This window comes from Macrobrachium nipponense, chromosome 14, assembly GCF_015104395.2.
Source record: "Macrobrachium nipponense isolate FS-2020 chromosome 14, ASM1510439v2, whole genome shotgun sequence".
Lineage (NCBI taxonomy): Eukaryota > Metazoa > Arthropoda > Malacostraca > Decapoda > Palaemonidae > Macrobrachium > Macrobrachium nipponense.
Genome location: NC_087207.1, coordinates 75,208,708 through 75,233,084, shown reverse-complemented (window position 1 = coordinate 75,233,084; position 24,377 = coordinate 75,208,708). Strand labels below are relative to the sequence as shown.

Sequence of the window (24,377 nt, the reverse complement as noted above, 5' to 3'; positions counted from 1 at the left end):
CTGCCTCCGAAAACTCAGGTTTCCCCTCTACAATAGCCCCATGAACCACTACAACAACTCCAATCTTGGAAATCCAAATATATATATTCTTCTGGTATCTCCTAACTGTATCATTACAGTTTAGCAACTCTAACCACGTAAACCCATCCTTGGATACCTGTTCACGATGCCGTGCTAACAACCCCCTCTAAGCTTTTTGTTTTGCTATTTTTTTCAATAACACACACATCTGTGGGTTTTTCTCATTTCCTTCAATTAAACTTTTTAACCATAGTGTTACGATTATGTTTATATTTTGTAGAATATGATTTGTATTAATCATTTGTCCGGGGAATATTGTTTTTCTGTACTCTATAATCATTAAGTATGATACCACCTGTCCCACCCTTCAGTCCTCGAGACTCCTTGCTTAGTCCCGTTTTTCTGTTAACCTCCTTGCTTTATACGAGCATGGTCATTGGTTTTCAGGACTAACGGGACCTTTAACCTCTCTCCAGCTGATCTGTGGGTGGTAACTACATTTAGTTTATTTTACATACTTGAAGAGTGTTTGTGAAGTGATTATTTACAATTATTAAGTGTTCGTAAGTTTTTTCTTATTTCATTTGTATGATTTGTACTGCTGTTATTTATTAGTAACTTGTGTTATTTGTGTAATTATATATATACTAGCATTTCTTTCATATTTAATTTACTTTCCTAAATATTCTGGTTTGATATAAATGACTGTGGGTGTTTTTGTGTAATGACTCCTCTCCTACGCCCTAGACTAACTCATAGAGATCGTTACATATTGGGGGCCCTGACCGGGATAACGAGTTGCTGTTTTCAATGACTATTAGTTATATTCGGAAAGTGTTTATCATGTTAACTTCACACACACTCTGTATGTAGAATAAACTGCTTTTTTCCGGTATCAAATATCAGGATAATGTTTTTTCGTAATATTTATTTTTCCAAATAAGTTTTTTAAACTAAATGTATTGTCAATTTGTTAACTACTGCCATAGTTTGCGGTTGAAGTTAATTGAGTGTAAGCATTCCCTAAAGTGTTCGTTCTGACTGCTATCCCTTCGGTAGATTAAGTTCTCAGTCCTTTATGCCGTGTTGGTGTCTTAGCAATACCTTGCTCCCGATAGTATTGACTATACTCTGTTTTTTTTTCATCTGTCCACCCGCCTGTGGTGTTTTTGTATGGCAACACTGCGTCCCGGGCTAGATAGTCACATTCAGCTTACATTCAACGATTATAATATCCTATTTCGAATATTAACGGTGTAATTTGTATACAGTAATTATCAAACACTTCAGTTGCAATGTACACCCAGATATCCTTTTATTTATACCAAAAACTTACACATAGCGTAACTATCTAAAGGCCGCGGGTCGCAGTTTTGCCATACAAAAACACCGCAGGCGATGACAGATGAAAAAAAACAGAGTATAGTTTAGAGTTAAAAGGGCACTTCGATGTAGTTCCTTGCTCTTGTTTGACTGTTATTAGGGAAACTTCAAGCTATCTTTTGTTGTAGCGACCTAAGCCACAGTCACTATCGTCAAAGTAGTTGTTTAGTCTGGACTAGCGGTTTGCTCCCGTACAACAATTGTCTTCACATGACAAGCTTTCGAAGCGGTCTGAAATTTGTTCTTACGAGCTGTTTCGGTCTTTAATGCTTCATTCATACTCATACTCGCATATGCAAACTTTATTAAAACGTACGTATCTAAATGTATTTTTGTCCAGAATATATTCGATGTGCCTATTAGTCTTAGTGATTTTCAGTGTCATTGATAATTTTTCACTGATTAGACTTCGACCAACTTTTGATATGTTCAATTTCCTAGTTCGTGCTTTAGCATTTTAATGACTTGACTCCTTGATATTTTTTGTATCGTTAGAGTATAATCTCCGAATGCCTTTTGATGTATCAGAATTTGTAGCAAACCCTGCTGGTGAACTTTTTCACCTTTCTCAAGCTAAAAAGGGGGAATTGCTGTTCCCTTGCTAGTCCAGCTTAAGTATTGAAGTGAGCCCCACCAGCGCTTAAAGGTCAAATTCTAGACTCTATTTTGGATTACTATATTGATGATGGATGTTTTTTACTGAAGAACAGGTAATTAAATTGAGGTCAAAGCATAGTAAAGTAGATAAAGATTAGAGCTAGCTAGAATACAGTTAAGATTAAGGGAAGTTAGCAAAGAACAAGAGTATTATCTTTCTCGGAAGAGGTTAGAGGAAAAGCAGAAGCTTTTGGACTTGGAATTAGAATATAAGATTAAAGAGGCAGAGTTGAATAAGAGGTTGGAAGAGGAAAAGGCTAAAATAGCTGTAGAAAAGCACCGTGAAGAGTTTGATATTTCTAGTTCTCGGCCCATTAACTTTTGACTTGTCTAGAGCAAGAAAGCTTGTGCCATTTTTTGATGAGAAAGACGTTGAAAGTTTTTTCATAGCTTTTGAAGATATTGCTGCTAATCTAGAATGGTCCCTGCAGATCAGTGGTTATGGTTAATTAAACCCCAATTCACGTGGCAAGCAATTCAGTAGTATCAAATTTAATTGGTGAAGATTACAATGTTTATAAAGCAGAATATTCTAGATGCTTATGCTATCACCAGCGAGGGTTATAGACAATTGTTTTTCGGGAATGCTACTAAGACTACTCTCAAACATTTACAGAATTTGCTAATCAAAAGCTTAGGTTATTTAAAAAATGGCTTGCAAGTGAAAAAGTCGCAAATTTCAATGAATTAGTTAATCTAGTAGTCTTGGAAGAATTTCATCGGAGATTACCACCCCTATTTCGATGTATATAGCTGAGAGAGAGATCAAAGATCTAATGAAAGCTGGAAATCTTGCTGATAACCATAGCTTAATTCATAAGAGTAAGGCCTAAAGTTCCTGATAAGTCTAAAGATACTGATGGTAATGGTGCAACTGGTATTAGCTCTTGTGCTTATTGAAGCAGCCTGGCCACACAATAAAGAATTGTACAAAACCAGGTTGCAAAGTGGCCATCAGTCTAGTAAGGTATCCCAGTCAGTGGTCAGAAAACTAGTTTGCATTGTGCTGTTGATCAGATAGATTATTTCAAAGAATTTGTTTGCCATGGCCTTCTCAATTCAAAGAAAGTATCTATACTAAGAGATACAGGGCTGCTCAGTCCTAATACATAGGAGTCTTGTTCCTGATCTTAAATTACTAATGAACATGTATGGTTTCAGACTTTTCAAGTCGTAAAGTATTGCCACTTGCTGAAGTAAATCTTGATTGCCCTTATGTTAATGAAACTGTAAAAGTTGCTGTCACTGATAATGAATTTCCTGTTAATGTTGATCTTGTCCTCGGTTAATGAATAGAGGGGGTTTAGCAAAGGGTAGTAAAGTAATGTGCAATTTGATCATTTATGATCCTGAGAGCAAAGGTGATAAACAAGAGTCACAAGGTACTAAGCCTAAGGATTCAATTTGTGTAGTACTCGCTCAAAAAAATCTACTGATGAGCAACCTAAGAATGTACCTAATGTTTCTATTATTCATTCAAACTTACCTGATCTGTTAAACCTTTCTAAAGATAATTTTGTTAAATTACAGCAGAAGACAGTAGTTTGAGTAATTTATATGAAAAGAAAAGGCTGTTCAGAAATCAGATATTTGACAAAGTTCCTTGCTACTACATCGAGAAGGGAATACTGATGCGCTTGTTTCGACCTTCTAAATTGTCGGCGAAAGAATCTTGGGCAGACTGTGAGCAGGTTATAGTTCCATTTTCACTAAGAAGTAAGATTCTTGAAATTGCTCATTGTGCCGATTCTCATTTAGGGGTAAGTAAAACTTATCAGAGATTATCTTTTAATTTCTACTGGCCAGGAATGAAAAATGATGTAAAAAGCTTTGTACAAGTGTTGTCATATCTGCCAGATAGCGGGAAAGCCCAACGAGGTGATACCACCTGCACCCATTAAAAACTATTGCCATTCCACATGAACCATTCAGTAAAGTTGTTATAGATTGTGTGGGTCCTTTGCCCAAAACCCGTAAAGGTAATCAGTATCTGCTGACTGTATGTGTCCCTCCACAAGATTTCCAATTGCCATTCCTTTACCTAATATAACTGCCAAAAAGATTGTAGAAAGTCTAATTAAAGTGTTTATGTCTTAGGTTTTTCCTAAAGAATTACAATGTGATAGGGGAACAAATTTCAAAAGTGAGGTTTTCCAATCTGTCTTGAAAGAGCTGCATATTAAACAATCATTTTCTTCAGCTTATCATCCACAGTCTCAGGTGTGTTGGAAAGGGCACATCAGACATTGAAAAGCCTTCTTGGAAAAAATATGCCTTGGAATCTGCAAGAGACTGGGATGAAACCCTGGATCTCTTGATGTTGTGATACGCAGTGTTCCAAACGAATCCCTTGGAGTTTCTCAGTTTGAAATGCTTTTTGGTAGAAAAGCTAGAGATGTGCTAAGAGTTGTTAAAGAAAAAAAATTAACTGGTGAGGTTGAAGTAGTCACTCCTGTAACAGTTTCTAAGTATTTGCAAAACATGAAAGACAGATTTGACAATTCATAAATTTGCCTTCAATAATCTGAAAGTTTCACAAGAGAAATGAATGAAAAATTATAACAAAAAGCTAAGGTGCGAAAGTTTACAGTTGGTGACAATGTTCTAGTTTATTTTCCAATTTCAGGATCTCCATTAAAACATAAGTTCTTCGGACCATATAAGGTATCAAAAGTGATAAATAAACTTAATTATGTTGTCTCTACTCCTGACAGGAAGAAGTCTACCAAGCTAGTTTCATGTCAACCTAATTAACCTTACCATAAGATTTTCCCCAGTGTTAGTTGATAGCAGAGTGCAACCCTGTGAAGTAAGTGTGCAACCTTGTGGAGGAAGTACTGAAGACTACGATGAAAAGATAGCCACTTAGACATGAATACTTCATGGACAGATTTTTCCAACTCTGATATTCTTGCTTCCTTAGATAGTATATTTTGACCCGTGAGTTGTGGAGAGAACACAATTGCAGAGCCTGTTATGTAAATATGAAGTGTGTGTTCAGATATTCATGGTAACTGTAAATATTGTTTTACATGATATAAAGCTTCTCCCTAATACCTTCCTATTCGACAACCGTACTATCGTATTGTGGGTGAAAAACTACAGTTAATGAAAAGTGAAGTGAATATTTATTAAACAATTGATTAGCTTCCCCTAGTTTGCTCACCTTGGGCTTCGCCTTGCATTTTAGTTGCTAAACTAATGGGAAAGTAAGGATGTGCGCAGATTACAGAAGAGTGAATAGTGTTACAGAGAAGGACTCTTACCCACTTCCTAGAATACAAGATATTCTTAGACAATATAGGAAATTGCAATTATTTAACTCAATAGACCTCTTAAAGGGATATTATCAGATTCAGTTACTGAAAATGCTAGAGAAATCAGTGCATTCATTACTCCTTTTGGCTTGTTTCAGTATAACGTTCTTCCCTTTGGCATGTGTAACTCCCCTGCCACCTTCCAAGCGTGTGATGAATGAGTTGATCAGAGATCTTGAGATGTATATGCCTACTTGGACGACTTGGTTGTTGCAACGAGCAGCTGGGAAAAACATTTTGAAACATTGGAAAAATTGTTCCACAAACTTCACTCAAACAATCTGACCATTAATCTTTCGAAATCTTGTTTGGCAATGCCAAAGTTAACTATTTAGGTCATGTAATTGGTAGTGGTTCTGTTGTACCTAAAGATAGTAACATAAAAGCAGTCTTAGAATACCCAGTTCCTTCTAACCGTAAGCAAGTACAGACTTTCCTTGGGATGTCTGCTTATTACAGTAAATTTTGTAAAAAATTTTGCTATTGTTGCAAAACCTCTCTATGAACTCACATCAGCTAAAGCAATTTCATCTGGTCACAGAATGCCAGAACTCTTTTGATCAGTTGAACTAATGTTAACCTCTCGTCCAATCCTAAAATGCCCAAAATGTGTACAAGCCTTTTTATCTGCAGGTTGATGCTTGCAACACAGGTATTGGTGCTGGTGCTTCTGCAGTCAAAGGATGAAGAGCCATCTGACGAATCCCCATTGCTTCCTGTTTCATACTTTTTCCAGGAAGTTCTCCCCCAACTCAGCAGCGTTGGTCTACTGTAGAGCAAGAGCTCTATGGTGTTGTAGCTGCACTTCTACATTTCGGAGTATATTGCTGAATGGAAATACTCCTGTGACAGTCTTATCAGACCACTTGCCATTGGCCTTCCTTGAAAGGGCCAAGCTCCATAACAAGAAACTGCTCCGGTGGTCTTTCATTCTCCAGGAATTCAACGTGAAAGTGAAGCATATTCCTGGAGCAGAAAATAAAGTAGCAGATGCATTGTCTCGCGTTTTAGGCATCTTCAAGCATCCCTCCCATCCATCATAAATGATGAGTCATCGTGAAACTTCTCAGCCGCCTTTTAGCACGGGGGAGCTGTTACGATTATGTTTATATTTTGTAGAATATGATTTGTATTAATCATATGTCCGGGGAATAATTGTTTCTGTACTCTATAACATTAAGTATGATACCACCTGTCCCTTCAGTCTCGAGACTCCTTGCTTAGTCCCGTTTTCTGTTAACCTCCTTGGCTTTATACGAGCATATGTCATTGGCTTTCAGACTACGGGACCTTTAACCTCTCTCCAGCTGATCTGTGGTGGTAACTACATTAGTTTGTTTTACATACTTGAAGATGTTTGTAAGTGATATTTACAATTATTAAGTGTTCGTAAGTTTTTCTTATTTCATTTGTATTGATTTGTACTGCTGTTATTTATTAGTAACTTGTGTTATTTGTGTAATTATATATATATATCTAGCATTTCTTTCATATTTATTTACTTTCCTTAATATTCTGGTTTGATATAAAAGTGACTGTGGGTGTTTGTGTAATGACTCCTCTCCTACTCCTAGACTAACTCATAGGAGATCGTTACACATAGTCTTCGAACAAGGTAGTAACATAGTATCTTCGGATAAAACATCTCTATATTTGTGGTTAGTACCTCCCCTTTCCACCGCCCCATACACATTACCACCCTCAGTATCATCCCCAGCATTGTTAGTATCAGAAATAACATCAATATTAGTATCAACATCACTATCCAAAGTATCATCACCACCATTGTTATCACTGTGAACTCTGATAGAACCCCCGTAATCATTTCCCAGCATCACTATCCAAAGTATCATCACCACCATTGTTATCACTGTGAACTCTGATAGAACCCCCGTAATCATTTCCCATATCAGCAACGTGGGTTTTAATATTACCTTTCTCCATAACACTTGTATCACCGCCATTAATATCACCGAGCACATCTTCTTTCAATAACCTCCATGTCCTCCGTTCTATTCACGCCCTCATAAGGCAGAAAAACACCTGGTATCCCAACTGTTATCCCATTAACACCCGCATGGATCGAAATCTTGTCTTCTACAAGCAGGATGACCCAGCAAAAGTCTGTTGCCCAACGCAATTCCTTTCATTACCAAAAATGGTTCTGTTAACACTCTGTGAACACAACCCAGGGTATTTAATCTATGGGCTTGCACATCACACACCATCTCCGTTGAGGGTTGCAAAGGGTAATTGGAAAACTTGGATTAATACAAATTATAGTCCATTAGATTTATTGACGACCCCGAGTCTATAAATATCGGGATATCCACATCCCTTACTGTTCCATAGACTATAGGCCTGGGCTCTGGGGCATCCCCCACGAGACCACAATGGCACATACCAATCACCTGTACCCTTTTTGTTGATCAGGCTTCCAAAAATTTTGCCGATCCCTTTGCCCTCTGGTTTGACCTGCCTGGGAAGTTCTCACATTATAATTACCAGAACCTTGAGGTGTAGGCCTTGCATCTCTCCGTATCTGAGACGGACAAGACTGCCAATAATGATCGGTACTCTTACACATTCCACAATATTTAACCCTACACAATTTCTTTGGATGCCCTGGTTTATTGCAGTTGAAACAGTGCAACTGCTGTTGCTTTTGATCAATCGATCTTTTGTTATATTCAACTTTTGCACACAGACGGGGAGGAGAAAATTCTGTGTCTCTTTGCTCTCTATCCCTCGGGCCTGTCCCATTAAAGATTGTGCTATCTACAGTGGGATATTTAGACATATGTTTCTCAATTTGGGCATAAAGTAATTCTTTGTCTGAAGTAGGTTCAATCTTTTCATCAAAGCTATTCACTATCGCATCCGGTACATCGTGCAAGAGCAGGGAAAAATAGATCAGTTTATGAATGTTATCAAGAGAAACATTACTCCCTGTAACCCATTTAGATGTTTTCAATTTTCTTACCCAATCCGCCACTGCATCAAAAAGTTTCGAACTTTGTTCTACGAGGGTATTAGTGCCCTTCCGTAGTTTATAAAGACCCGAAGGTCCCTCACCATATCTCTGTGTTCCTTTGAGCCATATGCTGTTTGCAAAAATGCTTGCAAATCCGTCCAGGTACGACATTTTGTAAATTGGAAACTCCTGCAACAATGAGAGAGATCTCCCCTATTGAAATCTAGCAAAGCTTTTGCCTCTCTAAATGCCTCTATATTGTCTGATATATTCTTTCCAGCTAAATAATTATTCACCCATTCAATAAAAATTTGGACAGGTTGTGATAGAACGCCATCTACCATTCCTCTGAAAGGACTCACACCCGCACTCACGTTCGTTACGTGATGTAGTAGCGTTGTGGTACTCTTAGCATCCGCCATCTTTCTCTGTTTCTGAAAGCTCTTTTGTTCTATAAGATTCCCCGATCTCAATAACATCGATGTATTTATATACACAAAACCCAATCCAGAAAAGCTAATACAAATTTTCCCCCAATAATGGATAACAAATGGCAAACGCACCCCACGCCCAGTATATCATCCCATGAAAGCAACAACAACAACAAAATAGGGAGGGGATGGAAAAAGAAAAAAAATGCAAAACGCTTACTAAGCGATCCAACCCGACGACTGTCTCACACACACCAACTCCTCGCTCTCTCTCTCTCTCTCCTCTCTCTCCCTCCTCCCTCTCTCTCATCTCTCTCATCTCTCTCTCTCTCTCTCTCTCTCTCTCTCGCAGGGCGTGACTCGCAACAAAAAACTCCGCTCGTGTAAATTCGCCACAAACAAACAAAAGGAATATAAACAACAAAAAAAGATAAAAAGGAGAAAATAAGAAATAAAGCTTGACAATACACTCACATCCTCATATGACTGAAAACCGAATTCGTATACGCATCACAAATATGCGTGACCTGTTTACCGCACTCATGAAACACTTTAATACGTTGAAAATTAAACTTTTCCCCTTCACATTTTAAATCACTGGTATTCAAGAATCCCAAGATGGCCGACACTGAGTTAGTCAGAGACACGTACAGCTTCTCCTTGCCCAACCCATTGAATCGGCAAAAAGAGCCCCGAGTTGCCTGTGACATGATTATAACCCCTTTTCCTACCAAAAAACATCTCTGTCTAGCTGGTCACCAGTCTCTTCGTTAGCGTATCTACAGCTTATAAAATATATAAAAAGCCTCTTAAACCACCTGCCACCACTCTTACCCCTCGTTCTATTAAAAGTACACAAATTGGAAACCCTTACCTGTTGCCAATGGTTCCCTCTGTCTGCAAACATGTCATTAGGCTATTAAGATCACGTAAGTATAAAAATATACTATTTATTACCCAAAGCACATGAATATAGAGAATAGAACAAAATGATTAACAAGTCATAGTGACAAAAACCCAAATCTGCCCACAAAGAAAACTATACTCGTTTTTTTTTCATCTGTCCATCCGCTTGTGTGGTTTTTGTTATGGTAAAACACTGCCCGCGTCCCGGGCTTTAAATAGTTGCGCTACGTGTAAGTTTTAGGTAAATAAAAGGATATCTGGGTGTACATTTGCAACTGAAAAGTGTTTTTAATAATTTACTGTATGCGAATTACACCATTAATATTCGAAATAGGTTATTGTTATTATTGTTGAATGTAAGCTCCCTTTTCGGGGTGGCGAATGGAACAGCAGACGCAGTGGCGGGAAAATTGCTTCTCTCGCTATTCACTACGGCAAGATGTCAACGTATTACTTCATTATACGTAAGTATATCAGTATGTACTGTTAATTTTTTTAAAGTGCGTTTCAGCCAGATACGATATGACGTAACTTGGTTTAGTATCTGTTTGATGGAATTTGCGTCTGGCTGTTCCATTCGCCACCCCGAAAAGGCAGCTTACATTCGACAATAAATAACAATATCCTATTTTTCGAATATTAACGGTGTAATTCGCATGCAGAAATAAATTAAAAACACTTTTCAGTTGCAAATGTACAACCAGATATCCTTTATTTACCTAAAACTTACACAGCGTAACTATTTCAAGCCCGGGACGCAGTGTTACCATACAAAAAGACCAGGCTTTGGATGGACAGATGAAAAAAAACAGAGTATAGTAAGTTATCACTCTACCCTCCTGACTAAGAATTCACTCCCAGACCCAGAATGTCAATAGGTTCATTATTTTAGTCAGGTTAGAGAATCCCATTTCTAGTACCATGGAATAGAACCCATCTGTAAAAAGATAACAATGGATAAAGATACACTTCACATCACTCTTTTCAAAGTAATTAAGCAAAAGAATGTATTTCACACTTCTCTCTCTTTTCAAAGGTAACGGTTTTCTAAGTCTTACAAAATATGTTTTCATACCTTTACGACACCTGACGTGTACCAACTGACCTCTTTCTTCTCACCAAAAGGAATGTGTCTTCCGCAAGTGCCCTGGTCTATTAAACCTGTAACATCCATACAAACGAATGTACATGCTTGACGACAAGACGAGCGGTCTCTCGTTAAAACGCTTACGTACCAAATTCCTTCACTCAAGAAAGCTGCCCCTACAGCTCAGCCTGTCTCCAAGCAAGACATGATATGTGATTCACTAACATTACACACTTGTAAGATATATATATATATAATATATATATATATATATATATATATATATATATATATATATATATATATATATACACCGGTGTGTACGTGCGTGCATGAATGTTTGTGGATTCGGTGATTATAATCATTTGTTGATATATTTATAATCCTTTGCATTTCTTCTGTTAAAAGCATTTTGCTCTTTGGACGCCACAACAAAATAGTGGATTTTCATCACTTGTTTTGCATTAATGTTTCCCCTTTCGTGATAAACCAGAACACACACAAACACGGAAGTGAAGAGAACGGAAGTGACTGAAGACTTTCCGATGTACCAATACACCATTCACTCATTTCAATCAGCCATCTCGAGGGAGCGTAATTTGACAAGCTTCCTGGTTAATGAAATTAATTCGACCCTTCCTCCCACAATTCATGCTGTATTTCTTGGCGACTGCTCAGTTCGACTTGGGATTAACCTTCGATCCTCACTAACTCCCGCGGGACTCGTTCATCTTCAAAACTCAGTTGTTGGAAGTTTCCTAAAGGATATTTTCATCTTAAGGATATTTTGACGTGGTTCGCAAAGCGGGCAACACTGGATAAATTCAATTTCTCGTTTCTCTATTTGTATGTTCCGGTAGGTGTTTGATCTCTAATGGAAGGGGGTGCAAATATCTATAGAATATTTGTGTACTGGATGTGATTAATTACATAAATGTACTTGTGAATTCACTTAGCTTGTCTATTCCGAGTAGAGTGATCAATACAACACCGTCAGTTGATAAAAGATTCTTGTCTAATTATTTAGAGTATTACGTATTTATTTTGTATTCAGTACCTCTCGGCTATGTACAATTCAATGTTGCAATATCCCATGTAAAGCTGGGCTGCCGACGATGAAACAGTTTGAGATTGCATAAACCTTTTACAGATTTTTCCTCATCTTTTTTAAATATCTACGATACTATCAAGGTTTACTTCTAACTATCTTAATTTTAGCGTTCTTAATTGATATTCCAAACGCGTAATCATTTTAGTATCTCTTTCTTATGCGATATTGTTCTTTCAAGCATGCATCAAGTTTTCACATATAAACTAATTTTGCGGGATAATACACTTGTCAGATATCTCTGACTGAATCCAGGGGACGTGAGGTCAGCATAAATTTCTGATTTCATATTTATTGGAATCATACACGGAGTCAGGTTTGCATTACATTAGAATCGATCTTATTTCCACCTGAAGTTTAAAGCTCAATGCGAGAACTCGCTCTTAGTAGGGAAATGTATTATGACAGATTATGAGTTAGAGCTAGATACTCTTAGTAATGAATGAGCAAAAAGAAATTGCAGAATTATCTTTGAGGTGGTGTCAGCAGAATAACTTCCTTTTATAGATATGCGTTATCTACAAGTCACTATCTTCATTTATACCTTGAGTTTTTATTGATGATTACTGCTTTTGAATTACATCCGGCTTGAATTTTTATTTTTATATAATGTGAGGTCCCTTAAACTAGCGAATTTCTAAGTAGACGAACCGATCGGCTTCTCTCCTCGCTCACATTATGAACGAGCGATTTCGTTTACCCTCAGTAAAAAATAAAGAAAGAAAAAAATCAGTTTTTTCTATCATCTTCGTATTTTCCATCACATTTCCTTAATGTTTTTAGAACGATGAAAACCGTTAAGGAACTTCTGTGTAATGCCTACTCCAGATTTTCACCCTTACGATCACGTTTGTCATTATTCAGTTATTCCCTCTCACTTTCATCAGAACATGAATTTCCTCGTTGTCTAGGAGTGCTGAAGATACGTGATGACATTAAATCTAGGTTATTGACTCATACATGAACACGGAGCTGCTTGAAATACATGCTTGCAAGTTGCTTTATTGCTTTGCTGCTTCCCATCTACTCAAAACCCTTTTGGTAATTTGATTGCAATGGAGTAAATGGTCACTGAATTGGAGAATCTATATATAATTGTCAGTTAGAAAACAAACACTTTTATATTACTATCAATATTATATATTTCGCGTAAGAAGAATGTCTTTTTATTTATCTATTTATTTATTTGATGGTTCTATTTCCGAAGTAAATATAATGTTTTGACGTCCGATGTCACTTGACAAAGAAAAGGAAACGGGAAAATACTCAAAGGTCAGGACATAATTTTTACATCTTATCACGTCCGTTTCCTTAGATTAAGATGACACAAAAATCCTGTAAACTTGAAATATATGAAAAACGAAATGAACGTTTAATATTTTAATGCACAAAATATACGACCAAAGCCGACTCAGCGAACACTCGTTTTACCAGCTGTTAAGGCATAGTAAATGTTTAAATTTTTTTTTTCTTTTTTTTTTGAGACAATAGGGCTTTGTCAGACGACATCCTTTTCACATCGACAAAAATCATCTGTTTTATTATTCTCTATCCAAGCTGATTTATTTTCTGTTACCAAAAAGTGACGGGCCATTGATCTTGATATATAATAGAAAAAAAAAAAAAAAAGAGACATTCCGGAAACTCAAGGGTTATGCATGTGGTACTTTTATCGTTGTTTATTTCACATATTTCTTTGAATACAAACTAAATATCCACAAATACTTATAATCCATACACACAGTTACATACACAAACACAGACACACACACATATATGTAAGTGTGTGTGTATGTGTGTGTGTGTGTGGTGCGTTTGTGTATGTAACTGTGTGTATGTATATAAGTATTTATGGATATTTATGTGTTTCAAAGAGGATGGTGAAAATATGAGGATAAAAAAAACCGTATGAATACTAAATAAATAAATAAATAATAACTACATGAAAGAAATATATATATATATATTTATATATAATAATATATATATATATATATATATGTATGTATATTAATATAATTAATATATTATATATATATATATATATATATACATGTATGTATATTTTTTATATATATATATATATATATATATATATACATGTATTCATATAGTAATATTATTATTTTTATATATATGTATTCATACGGCTTTTTATCCTCATATTCACATTTTCTTTGGACACATATATAGCCATAGATACTTATACTACATACACACAGTTACATACACAAAGCGAGGGAAGCCTGCGGATATGCGAGTAACTGTAAATATATATATATATCTTATAATATATATTATATGATATATATATATATATTATATATAGATATATATATAATATATATATATATAATAAGATATTTTGTGCCACGAAGGAAAAAATGAAAAAACGAGTTGGCCGAGTACTTTCGGTCCTATTCGGACCCTTTACTGAGGCATACTGTTTTACAAAGAACACCATAGTCAAAAGAAGGCTTAATATACAAACTGATACTACCACATTAGTCATAAGGGCGATTTTCACTCTACAGAGAGGAGAGGAGTCATAGGCTAGCCAAACCTTGAAGGATACCCGCGGTAAACAAGTGATTCTTCCAGAAAAAACAGTACATTTTGAAAAGAACACGGGAGCTATACAATTTAATATCATGAATTTTTACACAATTTTCCCAACAAAAATTATTATTAATGAAAAGACGAAAGAAAATATAAATATATATATATATATATATATATATATATATATATATATATATATATATATATATATATATATATATATATATATATATATATCGAGCAAAAGAAAGAGGGAGGGAGAATATCGAACCAGAGAGAGAGAGAGGAGAGAGAGAGAGAGGAGGGAGGAGAGAGAGAGAGAGAGAGAGACGAGAGAGAGAGAGAGAGAAGAGAGAGAGAAGAGAAAATTAATAACTATACATGTGGGACTAATTTATTAGTTGTTCATTTATTTGGAGGTCCTTCATAAACATCTTACAAATATATGGGTCCAAATGGTACATTCCCAGACTAAGATTTAGGTTGTTTTTATTAGTGATTGTTTAATTGCCGATTCCAGTAAATTTCTTGAAAACATAATCATTAGATCTAGCAATTACGAGGTATCACCCCAATTAATACAATGAGATTTTTCACTCAGATGGATAAACAGTGATTGAAGTCTGGGCTGTTCTAACTGAATACATATGCTGCTTAACCCGAACACATAAATTTTTATTAGACTGACCAACGTAAAACGATGGGCAATCCTTACAAGGAATTTTGTAAATGATGTTGTTATTTGTTACGGGACTATTCTTAATTAGGCATATCTTAATGGTATTTTTATAAGAGAACACTACATTAACATTAAGCGATTTAAATATTGATTTTATGGTTTCAAATCACGAAATAAGGTAAGCTAAGTACATTTTTAGGGATTTCTTTTTCATTAATAGCAACATTATAAAACTTTTTATGAGCTTTTTGATAACATAAATCAATTAAATGAGATGGGTAGCAGAGATCGTTTCCTATCTTTTTTATGTATTCTATTTCTTGGTCCAGGTATTGTGGACTCGTGATACGCAAAGCACGTAGGAACATAGAAGAAAAAATTGAAATTTTTAATATTAGATGGTGGCCAGAATAAAAATGTACATATGTTAAATTATTTGTGGGTTTTCTATAAATACTGAATTTGCATTGGAAAGATTCTATAGTATTAATACATCTAGGAAAGGGATGACATTGTTATTTTCAATTTCAACAGTTGAATTTTATGGATGGCGACTAAATTACTTCAATTTAGACAGTAATCAATTTACAATCGATACCACCAGGTAAGACGACTAAGATATCATCGACATATCGGTACCATTTTAAGGGATAAGTGTGATATTCTTTGGGCGGGGGTGTTGTCTCTCCAAAAATTCCATATATAAGTTTGAAAGGAAAAGGTGATAAAGGTTACCCATGGCATACCAAATATTTGTTGGTAATATTCTCCATTAAAAATAAATCTGCAATCACAAATACATAACTTAATTAAAGAAATTATGTGACTAACGGACATAGGCAATTCATGCAGTACAAGTTCATTACTTAAAATATTCTAGCACAGAGTCAATAGGGACTTTTGTAAACAAAGAACATACATCAAAAACTGACAAAAATATCGCTAGGGTTAGTACAATGTTATTTAATTTTCTACAAGATCAAGAGAATTCCGGATGTGTGAATTAGATACAGTTCCTAGTAGCGGGGATAACAGTTTAGTAAGATATTTAGATAGTTTATAAGCAATTGATCCTACAGTACTAATAATTGGGCGCATAGGTTTGTTTTCCTTATGAGTTTTGACTAGGCCATATAAATAAGGTAATGAGGGACACTTTACAGTTAACTGACACAAAAGTTCTTTTTTATCTTTAAGAATTTGTTTGATATTGATATTAAAGTTTTTTATTACTTGGTCCAACGGATTTTTTTGCGAGTTTTTTTGTAAGTTATTTCATCCTCCAGTAAAGTAGCATACGTGATATGTAGTTTTGTCAAGAACCACTAAAACTATTGGATTTAATCAGCCCTTGGTAATATGTAAGCTATTATCATTCTTCAATTCTTTTAAACTTTTTCTGTAGCGAGCGGGGAAGTTATCTTCATTAAGGCAAGAAATATATGGAAAACTTCGTAGAACTACAGACACTTTGATTAGAAAACTGGACAGAAAATTAAACAACCTTATCAACGACAGTGATTGGACCAATAATGCTAGAAGTGATTGTGTGGTGAATTTATCGAGCAAACAAATAAGTGGTAATGCAATGCGCGCATTAGGCTTTGGCCTGTCTTTCTTCATTTGTAACAAACCCTCAGCTTTATCAATAGCGACATCTTTATATAAGTTTGAAAAATACTGTGACCTACCACAAAATCATTTAGACATTATCAAAGGCAAGACATATAGTGCTACGCATGCCTACCATGAAGATAACTTCCCCGCTCGCTACAGAAAAAGTTTAAAAGAATTGAAGAATGATAATAGCTTACATATTACCAAGGCTGATGAAATCCAATAGTTTAGTGGTTCTTGACAAAACTGACTACATATCACGCATGCATACTTATAGAGGATGAAATAACTTACAAAAACTCGCAAAAAATCCGTTGGACCAAGTAATAAAAAAACTTTAATATCAATATCAAACAAATTCTTAAAGATAAAAAAGAACTTTTGTGTCAGTTAAATGTAAAGTGTCCCTCATTACCTTATTTTTATATGGCCTAGTCAAAACTCATAAGGAAAACAAACCTATGCGCCCAATTATTAGTACTGTAGGATCAATTGCTTATAAACTATCTAAATATCTTACTAAACTGTTATCCCGCTACTAGGAACTGTATCTAATTCACACATCCGGAATTCTCTTGATCTTGTAGAAAAATTAAATAACATTGTACTAAACCCTAGCGATATTTTTGTCAGTTGTGATGTATGTTCTTTGTTTACAAAAGTCCCTATTGACTCTGTGCTAGAATATTTAAGTAATGAACTTGTACTGCATGAATTGCCTATGTCCGTTAGTCACATAATTTCCTTAATTAAGTTATGTATTTGTGATTGCAGATTTATTTTTAATGGAGAATATTACCAACAAATATTTGGTATGGCCATGGGTAACCCTTTATCACCTCTCCTTTCAAACTTATATATGGAATTTTTTGAGAGACAACACCTCCCGAATATCACACTTATCCCCTTAAAATGGTACCGATATGTCGATGATATCTTAGTAGTCTTACCTGGTGTATCGATGAAATGATTTACTGTCTAAATTGAATAATTTAGTGCCATCCATAAAATTCACTATTGTAATTGAAAATAACAATGTCATCCCTTTCCTAGATGTATTAATACATAGGGAATCTTTCCAATGCAAATTCAGTATTTATAGAAAAACCCACAAATAATTTAACATATGTACATTTTTATTCTGGCCACCATCTTAAATATTAAAATTTCAATTTTTTCTTCTATGTTCCTACGTGCTTTGCGTATCACGAGTCCACAATACCTGGACCAGGAAATAAAATACATAAAAAAATAGGAAAACGATCTCTGCTACCCACCTCATTTAATTGATTTATGTTATCAAAAGCTCATAAAAAGTTTTTATGAATGTTTCTATTAATGAAAAAGAAATCCCTAAAAATGTACTTAGCTTACCTTATTTTCGTGGTTTTGAAACCATAAAATCAATATTTAAATCGTTTAATGTTAATGTAGTGTTCTCTTATAACAATACCATTAAAGATATGCTAATTAAGAATAGTCCCGTAACAAATAACAACATCATTTACAAAATTCCTTGGTAAGGATTGGCCCATAGTTTTACTTTGGTCAGTCTAGTAAAAAATTTATGTGTTCGGGTTAAGCAGCATATGTATTCAGTTAGAACAAGCCCAGACGTCAAATGCACTGTTTATCCATCTGAGTGAAAAATCTCATTGTATTAATTGGGGTGATACCTCGGTAATTGCTAGATCTAATGATTATGTTTCAAGAAATTTACTGGAATCGCCAATTATACAAATCACTAATAAAAACAACCTAAATCTTAGTCTGGGAATGTACCATTTGGACCCATATATTTGTAAGATGTTTATGAAGGACCTCCAAATAAATGAACAACTAATAAATTAGTCCCACATGTATATGTTATTAATTCTCTCTCTCTCTCTCTCTCTCTCTCTCTCTCTCTCTCTCTCTCTCTGGTTCGATATTCTCTCTCCCTCTTTCTTTTGCTCGATATATATATATAATAATATATATATATATATATATATATATATATATATATATATATATTTATATTTTCTTTCGTCTTTTCAATAATAATAATTTTTGTTGGGAAAATTTGTGTAAAAATTCATGATATTAAATTGTATATGCTCCCGTGTTCTTTTCTAAATGTACTGTTTTCCTGGAAGAATCACTTGTTTACCGGGGGTATCCTTCAAGGTGTGGCTAGCCTATGACTCCTCCTCCTCTCTGTAGAGTGAAAATCGCCCTTATGGCTAATGTGGTAGTGTCAGTTTGTATATTAAGCCTTCTTTTGACTATGGTGTTCTTTGTAAAATCAGTATGCCTCAGTAAAGGGTCCGAATAGGACCGAAAGTACTCGGCCAACTCGTTTTTTCATTTTTTCCTTCGTGGCAAAAAACCTTTATTTATACATAGCATCACGTTTATATACTTCGTGATCAAGTTATTCATATATATATATATATATATATATATATATATAATATATATATATATATATATATATATATATATATATTTTACAGTTACTCGCATATCCGCCAGGCTTCCCTCGCTTGGGGATACAGTCAACAACAACATCCTTTGCTTATTTATGCCTCCGGATGATTTTGATTCTGGGTCTTTGCTATTTTTCATATCTAAGCGGTGGCACCTTCCCTGTCACTTGAGGGGGAGGTTTCTATCACGACGCCCTCAAGCGACAGGAAAAAGTTGATTTTATATTGAACTCAGGACTGTACAATGATTTCCATCCAATTCACTCAGAGGAGGTAAAGTGAATGAATTGCTGTCGGTTTAGTCGCTGGTGGGTAGAGAAGTTGGAAAAAAAAAAGTCGCTGTTATTCAACTATTGAGCCCTTGGCTCACTCCCGAGGAATAGTAGAAATAAATTTCATACTAATAATAAATGGGTCATAATCTATCTGTTATGTAAGGTACATGAGTAAAAATTCTTATCAAAAGATAGGAGATAGGGCCAAATCTATCTGTTATGTTAGAAAGGTATTTCACACTAATAATAAAAGGAGCTTACTCTACCTGTAATGTAAAGTGCCTGTGTAGGAATTCTTATTAAAAGATATGAGATAGGGCCAAATCTATCTGTTATGTAAGAAAGGTATTTCACACTAATACGAAAAGGAGCTTACTCTTCCTGTAATGTAAAGTACCTGGGTAGAAATTCTTATTGAAACTTAGGAGGTAGGGCCAAATCTATCTGTTATGTTAGAAAGGTATTTCACACCAATAGTAAAAGGAGCTTACTCTAACTAATATAAAGCAAGTGGGTAGAAATTCTTATTAATGGAAGACAGATGGTGACAGATCTATTGGTTATGCAGCGTAGTGGGCAGAGATTCCAGCTAATTAACGAGAGCAGGTGTGCAGGTGTTGAAAGAACGTTCGCGATCGGTCATAAAGGAAAAGCATTTTTAGCAAGTACTAAATGCCTTATTTAGGATGCCAGACAACGATACCATTATCCTCGAATGCGATATTTCCGTAGGCTGGCGGTAAACAAGGTGGATTCCTGAATATCAAAATAACGTTGTCCCATTTTAAAGCGTCAACTTGTGACAAACGCTGGTTTCTGACACTGGCAGTTCTTGGAGGATTCCTTGCGTCGGAGTCAGTCTTCGTGATGCTCCGTATCCTCGCGGGGAGATTGAACGGTGAGCCGGTATTGAAGTTTGGCAGTGTTCACTTCCATGCACGAGATGTAGGGCGTACAGTCCCCTTTACTGTATGATAAACTTCGGTCTTCTGAGGGGTGTTGCAATGGCCCAGGGTGATTTTGGGGTTCGTGTGACACTTACTGGTCCCTCGTTTTCATGTTGTGTTAGTATATCTACCTTCGAATTTGGTCTTGCTCATTCTAAGTGATATAAACGTTTCCAGTGTTTTGAATAACGTTTAATAGACTTCACACGCACCGCTACTCAGAATTCATAGAGACGTTCCCTGACGCACTTCATAGCCTCGAGCGCTGCCTGTTTTTCCCTTCGTACTGATTAAACAAAATAAAATTGCCCTGGGAGTCATTTATAGAATAATAAAAACCATTATGCAATGGGTAGAGGTGACTCTAGATTGGATAGATGATTTTAGAGCATTTGTAATTACCTGAACCCTGGGGTTGAGAGAGAGAGAGAGAGAGAGAGAGAGAGAGAGAGAGAGAGAGAGATATTTTTCAACTCAACTTTGGTGGGGAAATCATTCAATAAGAGAATTACCTGCTTTATCGGAGGATATGGAAATATGCCTTCAGTGTACATATCAAAATGATCAAGATCAATTATACAGACATTTCAGGAGTTGACTGATATTACTTCCCTCAAATTGTTTCTTAACAAAGAATCATTCTTCTATCAAACGTATAGATTCGCTTACTGCTGTAGTCAGTCTTTACTTTTGGTGAGGCTTCAAATATTGTTGAAGTTGCATTTCAGCCATTTTGATGGCCTGGTGGGAATCACCTTTGTAATGCTTGCAACGATAAACTATCTACGAGTCATGCAACAGGTCGTTTTTTTTTTTTATGATGGGGAGAATTTGAGTCCAAATGGTCCACTTTCGTTTTCGGATTCAGGTCGTAAATCAGGGTCAGAATCGAAATGTGATTTCCTGCCATTTCGTTTAGATGCTGGTCATATCAAACCTCCAGATTTTTAGTTTTAAACCTTTCATGACCTTCCTTGTGCTCTGCTAAGGAGAAGTGTTCTAAGATATCCTTAGTTAAAAAAAAAAAAAAAAAAAAAAAAAAAAAAAAAAAAAAAAAAAAAAAAAAAAAAAAAAAAAAAAAAAAAAACTATTGTGCCAGCTTTGTCTGTCCGTCTGTCCGCCCTCAGATCTAAATACCTTTTGAGGCTAGACAGCTGCAAATTGGTATATTGATCATCCACCCTCCAATCATCAACCATACCAAATTGCAACGCTCTAACCTCAGTAGTTTTTACTTGATTTAAGGTTAAAGTTAACCATGGATCGTGCATCCGACAGCACTTTCCAGAGTGACTCACCCTCACTCTACTGTACCTGGTGAACAACATTATACGTTGTACAGAAAACTCGATTGAGCCGAGGATACCTCGCCGCATTAGTTACTTCTTTTCTCTGCCTGCCGAGCAAAAAGTTGTTACTCGAACGTAATATGTAAAAACTGACAAAAGCAAGTTTTAATAAACTTGTATGTTAGAGGAAAAAAATCCAACCATTACCATTATATTCTTTAACGCAGATAACTGAGATATTCATTTTATTTTTTTACAGAGACTCTGTCATTGCTAGTTTTCTGTCTTTTTTCCCTATGACTCCTTTCCTGTTAATTTATATTTTTATCACCTAGATATGCATAATATTCCCTTCTGTTTGTTGTATAACAGCATTATTGCAAATGATATAAAAAAAACATTGGTGAGTTTTTATTGCGCTTCTGTTAGCCATTATTTAACACACAAAAATCATCAAATCTGGAGGAGTATTGTTAAATTATAGGCCTTATAATCGGAGTACAAACGAGGTAGTGTTTGTTCCCCATTTTATCACTGAGTACTTTTACCACTGTTTACGAACAGTGGAAATGACTCACACAGTAAGTGGAGTTGCACGAATTACTGGATTTAGTAACCGGAGTATAAAACATGTCTTCGCAGAAGCCTAGTCATCTTTATTTCATTCGTCTTTAAAATTCACACTTCACAAACAAATACACAAACACACGCACATACACACACATATATATCCGTTTATTGATATGTATGTGTGATTGTGTGTGTGAGAGAGAGAGAGAGAGGAGAGAGAGAGAGAAATGTGGATGTTGAAGGCAAATGCAATAAAGCTATTACAGCAGTTGGCAAGATGTGTAAGTCACATACATTGAACGTAAAAATACTCAGATAAAATGAGACGCAACAGATATATATATATATATATATATATAATATATATATATATATATATATATATATATATATATATACACACACACAAATATCCATTCAATTTTACATGTGTTTGTATGTACACACAACTTTTCTATATTCGCTGCTGAAAAAATGTGTACGAAGAACTACCGTTATTTTATTTTCCGAAATTTATGTAGATTTTTGACGTGACTTTATTTCCCCCGTTAGAATCATTCAGAATTCAACAAAAGTTCCCTTCACATGTTTTATACATTTCTACAGAACTCCTGCCCACCCACCACCCTCTTCTTTTTTTCTTTCTTCATACAAAGCCAACAAATCGAACATGCACTATTCATATCAGTCCTGTGTGGGAAGATTATTAAGGAAATTACGGGGAAAAGCCTTTATAATGTGGGTCGAGATCCAGTTAATTGGTTAGAGCAGGGTAGAAAATGATCTAGGGGTACGTCCAATGAATAAAGTAGCTTGTTGTTTGTGGTTGACAGGGAACTGTGTTTAAAATAGAGAGAGAGAGAGAGAGAGAAGAGAGAGAGAGAGAGAGAGAGAGAGAGAGAGAGAGGGAGAGAGAGAGACAGACAGACAGGGATTTTGGCGAGGGGGATGGTCATGAGCTATTTTTGATTACATCAATTTGTCATTAGTTTTGCTTCATCGGTAAATCCATTTTTTTCTGTCATTGCACCGTGAAAGTTGTGATTATTTATAGAATCTTTTTAAGTAAATTTTTTTCCGGCCTATTCAAGAGAGGTCAATGTTCCTAGCGAGAGAGAAATACCTGGTTTCCATCGCTTTGTCTCGCTTATCGGTGATATATATATATATATATATATATATATATATATATATATATATATATATATATATATATATATAACTGATCTCCTTTTTCTGTATTTCCTTGTATCTTCTGTAGTTTCTTTCAAATGAACGCCATACTCTATGCAATCCTGAATATCAAGTCAATAACCCTGTAGGTTTGTTCCATATGACAGAATTCATGATCTGAATAATAATAATAATAATAATAATAATAATAATAATAATAATAATAATAATAATAATAATAATAATAATAATAATAATAATAATCTCATGCAGAAGAGTGTGATCCTAGAAACGGCGCACATAGTAAATAAAGTGATGGACCGGACCCCACACTATAAATACCACCCAGTCGAATTAAAGGACTGTGATAGAGCAAAAAATAATCATCATCATCATCATCATCATCATCATCATCATCATCATCATCATCATCATACTGGAGCCTGTGCAAGAAACACCAGCTATCTTGCAGTAATAAGTGGTACGAGCACAAACCTGATGGAGTGATAGAAAACGATCAGGCAAAGATCCTCTGGGACTATGGTATCAGAACGGATAGGGTGATACGTCAAATAGACCAGACGTGACGTTGATTGACAAAATCAAGAAGAAAGTATCACTCATTGATGTCGCAATACCATGGGACACCAAAGTTGAAGAGAAAGAAAGGGAGAAAATGGATATGTATCAAAACCTGAAAATAGAAATAAGAAGGATATGGGATATGCCAGTGGAAGTTGTACCCATAATCATAGGTACACTAGGAGGCACGATCCCAAGGTCCCTCTGAAAAGGAATCTGGAAAAAACTAGAGGCTGAAGTAGCTCCAGGACTCATGAAAAAGAGCGTTCTATTAGAATAATGAGCATAGTGAGAAAAGTGATGGACTGTTAAAGAGGCAGGATGCAAC

At 35.4% G+C, this 24,377-nt stretch overlaps 1 protein-coding gene across 1 annotated transcript in view; it reads right to left on the bottom strand.

Moving 5' to 3' along the window:
- The window catches only part of LOC135226274 (uncharacterized), a 42,545-nt gene that overhangs the window by 3,385 nt on the left and 14,783 nt on the right, over window positions 1–24,377 (bottom strand). The window lies entirely within an intron of this gene.